This window comes from Oryctolagus cuniculus, chromosome 18, assembly GCF_051225735.1.
Source record: "Oryctolagus cuniculus isolate XC-2025 breed Fujian yellow rabbit chromosome 18, ASM5122573v1, whole genome shotgun sequence".
Taxonomy (NCBI): Eukaryota; Metazoa; Chordata; class Mammalia; order Lagomorpha; family Leporidae; genus Oryctolagus; species Oryctolagus cuniculus.
Genome location: NC_142884.1, coordinates 10,690,985 through 10,698,151, shown reverse-complemented (window position 1 = coordinate 10,698,151; position 7,167 = coordinate 10,690,985). Strand labels below are relative to the sequence as shown.

The 7,167-nt window shown below is 45.3% G+C and overlaps 1 pseudogene; it reads left to right on the top strand.

Moving 5' to 3' along the window:
* The first annotated feature begins 4,016 nt into the window (after positions 1-4,016).
* On the top strand, positions 4,017-5,266 carry LOC138846606 (putative vomeronasal receptor-like protein 4; annotated as a pseudogene).
* Positions 5,267-7,167: the final 1,901 nt, after the last annotated feature.

Here is a 7,167-nt window from a genome sequence, read left to right as displayed (position 1 = left end):
AGAGAGCTGGATTGGAAGTGGAGCAACTGGGTTTCGAACCAGTGCCCAGATGGGATGCCAGCACTGCAGGTGGCAGCTTAACCTGCTATACCACAGTGCAGGCCCCATACTGCATTTTTAAAAAAGTTGATTCTCAAGGGCTTGTTTGAGCAGAATGCAGCGGGGGATCAGAAGAGCAATGGGTGGCAGGTTCCCAGCTTTCTCTCTGAGGGACTAACCAGTAGAAAATGTGAATCAGAGCATTGATCTCCATCTCCTACACAATTCTGTCATTTTCTCTACGCTCATTATTTTTTTAAAATTGTATATCAATGTGACCAGCATAGGAGTTGTGGCAAAAATCTACCCCGGGGCTGGTGCTGTGACATAGCAGGAAGAGCTGCTGCCTGTGATGGTTTGAAACTCCAACTTACACAGGTGTTAATCTAAAAAGTAAACCACTTGGTAAACAATCAGGAACATTAGTTTTGGGGGAGGGAGGAGTTTATTAGTTTCAGGAATGCTCGTTTTAAAGTGTTCAGTTCCTGACAGTGAGCTATTAATCACCTGTTGTGTGTGCACACAGGTTCTGTGGTTATTTGCATATTTTATTTTTCAAAAGATTTATTGATTTATTTAAGTGTCAGAGAGAGAGAGAGAGGTCTTCCATACGCTGAGTCACTCCCAAAGTGGCGGCAGCTGCTGGAGCTGCACGGATCTGAAGCGAAGAGCCAGGAGCTTCCTCCGGGTCTCCCGTTGGGTGCAGGGGCCCAAGCACTGGGTCATCTTCCAGGCCACAGTAGAGAGCTGGGTCAGAAGTGGAGCAGCCGGGTCTCTATCCAGGGGCCATATGGGATGCCGGCACTGCATTCAGAGGCTTGGCCTACTACACCACAGCGTCGGCCCTGTTATTTGTTCAGATTGTATCCCTTACTGTGTAGGAAATCTTCAACCGTTTAAATTGCAACAGTTTCAATCTTTATACGGTAGGAAACAATTTTAAAAGGAGAAAACTGCTCCACAGCAAAGCATGTGTGATACACGCTGACAGGTTCCTGTGTCGACACTTACAGCACAGCTCCCTGCTCTGTGCCCACTGTGCATTGTGGGACACGGAGCAGTTACAACTCCCTGAACAGCGCGCTGTGCATTGTGTCACATGGAGTAGTTACAACTCCCTGCTCCACACATGCTGTGCATTGTGGGACGTCAAGGAAGTTACCACTCCCTGTGCCATGCGTGCTGTGCATTGTGGGACACGGAGGAAGTCACAACTCCCTGAAGAGTGTGCTGTGCATTGTGGAATGTAAAGGAGTTTACAGCTTCCAGCCACATACGCGCTGTGCATTATGGGACATAAAGGACGTTACCACTCCCTGTACTGGGCACGCTTTGCATTGCGGGTTGAGAAGGAAGGTACAATTCCCAGCTCGCGCAGGGGGCGCCCCAGGCTGCAGTGCAAATGGGAGTGTGAGCTCTGGGGTCCTGCTCAGGGGTGGGCCATGTGGAGGGCTCAGGAGATGCCACCAGCTGTTGGGGACGGACTTTTGATGACGTGTGTCATCCTGAAGTTTACTTTCTGACGCTGCTCAGCTGGGGAAAACGCAGCCCCAAGCGCCGACCTCGTGCTGCCCCTGAGGAAACCCCATGCGCCCCGCCGGAGACTCATTGTGCGTCTTGGGGGGCGATTTGGGGCTCTCCCGGGGGTGTCAAAGTGACGACGATAAACAAGGTGGAGGAGGCAGCAGTGACAAGGTGACCGGTGTCCACCGGGAGACGTCCCGCTGGCTCGGGCCTGATCCACAGTCAGTGCTGGGTGGCCCCAGCCTGTCCAGGACGCACCTAGTAAAGACCCTGCACCCCCAGCCTGGGGGACAGGAGGGCGATGTCCAGGCCTCTCCCACCTGCCCACTCCCCACCGCGGCTGCTCGTCTTTCTAACGTTTTCTATTTCTTGCTTCTTGTTTTTCCTGGCCCGTTTCTCTCCTGCCATGTGTGGGTCACTGTCTCATCCTCCTGTTTCTTTCTGCCTAGCATCTCTGAAAGCTCTCCGGCCTCTCAGTGGCTCCCGGCACTGAGATTTCGTTTACCACAGGCCGCTCTTGCTTTGTGACCTGTATGGTGTGAGTTCGGGAATCCTGCTCAGTTCCTTGTTAGACCTCAGTGTCTTTTTTTTTTTCATTTGACAGGCAGAGTTAGACAGTGAGAAAGACAGAGAGAAAGGTCTTCCTTCCATTGGTTCACCCCCAAAGTGGCCGGTACCGCTGGAGCTACACCGATCCGAAGCCAGGAGCCAGGTGCTTCCTCCTGAGACCTCAGTGTCTTGTGCATTTCTTTCCTGCCACTGATTTTCAGTTCCTTGATGGATGTTTACTTACATTTGAATTGACTCACCTCTCGCTTTGTTTTCTTTTTCCCTTTTCTTCCCCACTGTCATCCTTCATATGTTTATAGATGAAACTTTTTATTGAAATGGATGAATAGTCATGCTTATTTAAACTATTTTGATCCTTGTAGGTTAGTTGATGGTACTGTTCCTAATGAGAGGTTTTGTGTGTTTTTTCAGTGTTAACTCCTAGGCTCACCATAACACCATACCCAAATGCTGTTATTCTTTAGGTTGTGTTTTAAAAATAGCTTTGTAGTGGAATATTGAAATCTGAGTGATTTTGATACTAACTTTGCTGTCAGTAAAACTGCAAAATCCCTCTTAGTATTTAAAATCATTTACCTAAGGATTCTGGAGGTTTCCTTTCTAGAACTCAGGTCATCAGTCCATGCTAGAGGATAATATCACTTTCTTTCCAAATGTTAACACATTCTATTTTCTGTCTTTACAATGGATTCCCCAGTAGTGGGAAGAATACAAATGGAAATAGCTATAGTATTGTCCATCTCCAAAAGGCAAGGTTTTTAAATATTTAACCATTAATATGATACTGTTAGCCATGTCGTTGTTTTTATCATGGTAATCTTTTTTATTGCTGTATCATAAAAATCTTAATCATTAATATGTAGTAAATTTTATCAAGTGACTTTATGTATCCCTTAAGGTGACTGAATATTTTTCCTTCATTTCCTAGTGTGTTAATCATCAATAATATGAATCCTATCATGCACCATGGGATATTACTCAACAGCTTGAATACTTTTATGTAGTGTGGAACTTACTGTTACAATTATTTTGTGTAAACTGTTTTCCACTTAGTTCTGCAAATAGATATCTTTTTCATCATATGTTATGATTTTTTTAACCAAGGTTGTGCTAATAACAAAATGTGATTCACAGAATCCCACCCCCACGCCCACCTTAGGAAGCATCTTTGATAGTTTTCTGTCTGATGTGTCTGGTGCACTGCACTGGTGGTGTTCCTTGGCATTTATGGAAGGACTTCTGCCCACTATTCACCTTCATCATCAGGATCCTTGCATATTATGACCATGCACGGTTCTAGTATCTTCCATGGTAAGTTAAGTTTCCAGGAAGTTGCCTGTATCTCTTGACCTTACAAATGTGCTGACGTGGTTAGTCAAGTGTAATTTTTTAAGAACATATTTACAGCTCCTCTGTTTTGGTCTCTTTAACATCTTACTTGTGAGGTCATTGGTGGCTTTCTATTGGGCAGTGGTGTAGTCTCGCTAGAGGGTTGCTGATGTTGGCATTTGCAGCTTCCTGACCTTTGGCCTTGCTTGCCCACCTTGGAATGCTTTTATTTTGCATTTTCTGTAGCATCTTGCTCTGAGTGCTGCCCTGCGAACTTGACCTGTGGAGTCTCAGCCTCTACCCACCGTGTGTCAGGAGCTCTGCAGGAACGGTGAGAACAAAAATGTCTCCAAGCCCAGTTGGCAGGGGGAGGGGAGGCCAGAAGGACAGACTTGGAAAACACTGTGCTATTTTTGCATTAAAAATTAATTATGGATTTTGGCTGCGATAATGCATGGTGAACAAAGCCCCTTGTCTTGAAAGAATTGTGTCTGCAGTCAAGATTCTAAAAACGTTCTGAGACATAGGTTGCACTTTCTGTGGTCAAAGTATAATACGGTGTTCTTGACAGAGATGGGAGTACTGAACATAGGTTTGATACTCCGAAGAGGAAAATGTCTCAGACAAGCAAATTTCTCTCTCCTGCAGGCTGCATGTGCTTCTGGGTAACACACATGAATGCAGGAGGCAGCGTCTGAGTCCCACCTCCTTCACAGCCGTTTCCATGCTTGAGGTTCCCAAGAACCCCTGGAATCCAGTTTCTGAGGCTGCCACCCTGGGCCTGAAATGCAGAGGAGCTGGATGTTCCAGCACACTCACCTCATGCTGAACTCTCATTCTGTACTTTCCTAAGCTCTGTTTTTCAAGCATTGTGCAAGACATTCTGCTTCTTTTGCAGTAGAGGCCAGCCTCACCTGGGTGTTAGGATGCCACTCATGTTTTCAAGTGACGTGATTGATGGCTTTCTTCTCATCTTCCAGACTTGTATTGGTGTTGCAGGGAACTTGGTGCTCTTGGAGGCATACGTGTACACCTTCCTGATCCAGCCGCACCTGAAGAAGCCCATAGATGTGATTTTCATGCACCTGACAGCGGTCAATATTTTAACCATCCTATTCACGCTGATTCCAGATATCATGTCATCCTTGAGAGCGAGACATTTTTTGGATGATGTTGGTTGCAAAGTCATCTTGTACATATTCAGAATTTCCCGGGGTCTTTCCATCTGCACCACCTCTCTCCTGAGTGCTTTTCAGGCCATCACCATCAGTCCCAGTGGTTCCAAATGTGCATGGCTGAAATCAAAACTCTCTGCGTGCATTTTCCCCTCTTTCCTTTTCTTCTGGGCCATCAACATGCTGATCTATATCTATATCATTGAAACTGTAGGCACCAGATCCAATATCACCATCAGCCATAAATATGCTCACCCCCACTGTCAAACTAGGCAATTTGGAGACCACCACTTAGGGTCATTTCTAAGTGTCATAATGCTTCGAGATGTGTTCTTTGTGGTGCTCATGGTCTGGATGAGCCTGTACATGGTGAATCACCTCTGCAGACATCACAGGAGAGCCCGGCCCATCCACAGCTCTAGCCTACCCTGCCAGACACCTCCTGAAAACAAAGCCATCCACACTATCCTTTTGTTCGTAAGTTGCTTTGTGTTCTTTTGTTGCTCAAACAATCTCTTCACCTTTTATTCATTGTATACACCCAAGAAAAACCCAAGATTCAAGATGCTTTGTGGAATTTTATCCACATGTTACCCAACCATCTGCCCTTTTGTGCTGATGAAAAATAATAAAATCATTTCCCGATTTACTTCTTCCCTCTCCGTGATAAGAACCATCTTTTCTCAAAGAGCTTCCACTGGCTGATCTAATGCCCTGTATGCAACAGATGAGTCTCCATAAATATTGTTTAAAGCATAAAGGCTGTTCTTTTTTAAACACATGACTTTATTTCTTCATTTGATAGGCATAGAGGGAGGGAGATAAAGAGGTGGGGGAGGGAGGGAGGAAGAGAGAGAGAGAAACATTTCCATCCACTGGGTTACTCCTCAAATGGCTGGGGCTGGACCAGTTCAAAGCTCAGAGGTAATAACTTAGTAGAGGCCTCCCACATGGGTAGCAAGAACCCAAGTACTTGAGATGTCACCTGCTGCCTCCCTGGGCACACATTAACAGGAAGCTTGAGTTGGGAGTGGAGCCAGGACTCAAAGCCAGGCTCTTCAATATGGGATGTAAGTGCCTTAATGGTTGTGTTAACTGATAGTCCAAATGATTGCCCTGCCATAAAACATTTATATGAGGGGAAAAAAGGATACACGGATATGGAGCACTTGATTATTAGATTCCAGTGTTACAAATTTTACAACACTCTGCTTTTGAAGACTTATGAATGAGTCATAAAAAGATCAATTTTACATTGCTTGCACTCTAAACAGATAAAACATAAAACATAACAACTAAAGAGACTATGAGGAGTGTTTGTGACACAGAAAAAATGAATGTGCCCATGGAAAGAGCTATACAAACAGCCCTGCGTGTGAGATGGAGAATGAGGGATGTTTCCCTCTTTAATACACAATAAAATGCAGAGGTGTGTCTGAGTCTGCACAAAATCCAACCATGGTGAGCTCTCTACCTACTTCATGCTGACATACTTGTTACTTAGGTCTAGTGTGTTACAATAATTTCAATTAACTACCTCTCTTCATCTCAGTATTCTTCATCAGCAATGGCATGATGCTTTACCAGTGTCCCATGGTCCATTTGTTTTACATATATTTACTTTGCAAAAAGTTTTTGCACATTTTCCCACTCCTCTCTCTCAAATTCTCTTACTCTAATTTTCTGTGGGACTCAGGTCCTCAGAGATGTGAGGCCAGGGATCTTCAGAGTGAATCCTTGCACACTGTTCTGTCAATGTTGCTGATGGATTATACCTGGCCTTGCTGGGATCCTGGTCATTCAAGAGTTCACATTTCCTAGGGGCCGGTGCTGTAGCGTAGCAGGTAAGGGCACTGCCTATAGTGCCAGCATCACATATGGGCACCATTGAGTTTCAGATGCTCCACTTCTGATCCAGCTCTCTGCTATGGCTTAGGAAAGCAGTGGAAGATGGCCCAAGTCCCTGGGCCCCTGCACCCATGTGGGAGACCTGGAGGAAGCTCCCAGTTTCTGGCTCCTGGCTTTGGATTGGCACAGCTCCGGCTGTTGCAGCCAATTCGGGAGTAAACTAGCAGATGGAAGACCTCTCGCTCTCCTTCTGTCTCTGTGTAACTTTGACTTTCAAATAAATGAATACTTTTTTTCTTAAAAAAAGAGTTTACATTTCCACTGTCATCAGTTTCTGTGGCTTTAATGAGACAGCTAAACCAATACTATGCTCTTCCCAGAAAGATACTTGAGTTTTCCTCACGAGTGTTTAGAATCTGTACTTCCTCCTGCTGTATCAACACATGGATGGGATTTTTGTTGAGTGTCTCCCAAGGGCCGATGCATTAAAGGCAAGGTTTCCAAAGTCTTATGTTAACGCTTAATGGATCTGTGGTATTTGTTAATGGATTAAAGTTGGAAACAATCCAATTACGATGTCTGAAGGTAAGGACTTTGGGAAGGGTCCAGACTGGATTAGGTTGCGGGATGAAGTCCCCAAGACAGAGTCCTGGTATCTTTACAGGGAGGGACCACACAGAAC